Source organism: Arachis duranensis, chromosome 2 (genome assembly GCF_000817695.3).
Source record: "Arachis duranensis cultivar V14167 chromosome 2, aradu.V14167.gnm2.J7QH, whole genome shotgun sequence".
NCBI lineage: Eukaryota > Viridiplantae > Streptophyta > Magnoliopsida > Fabales > Fabaceae > Arachis > Arachis duranensis.
In genome coordinates this window covers 40,602,842-40,603,137 of record NC_029773.3, presented here as the reverse complement: position 1 = coordinate 40,603,137, position 296 = coordinate 40,602,842, and positions in this window count along the sequence as shown.

The following is a 296-nucleotide window of genomic DNA, read 5'->3' as shown; positions in this document are numbered from 1 at the left end:
AATGTATGCTTAAACAGTGCATATGTCTTTTGAATTTGTGGTTCATGAATGTTGGCTCTTGAAAGAATGATGAAAAAGGAGGCATGTTACTGAGGATCTAAAAAAATCATAAAAATGATTCTTGAAGCAAGAAAAAGCAGTGAATACAAAAAAAAAATTCGAAAAAAAAGAGAGAGAGAAAGAAAGAAAAAAAAAGAAAAGAAAAAGAAAGAAAAAGAAAGAAATAAAGTTGTGATCCAAGGCAAAAAGAGTGTGCTTAAGAACCCTGGACACCTCTAATTGGGGACTCTAGCAAA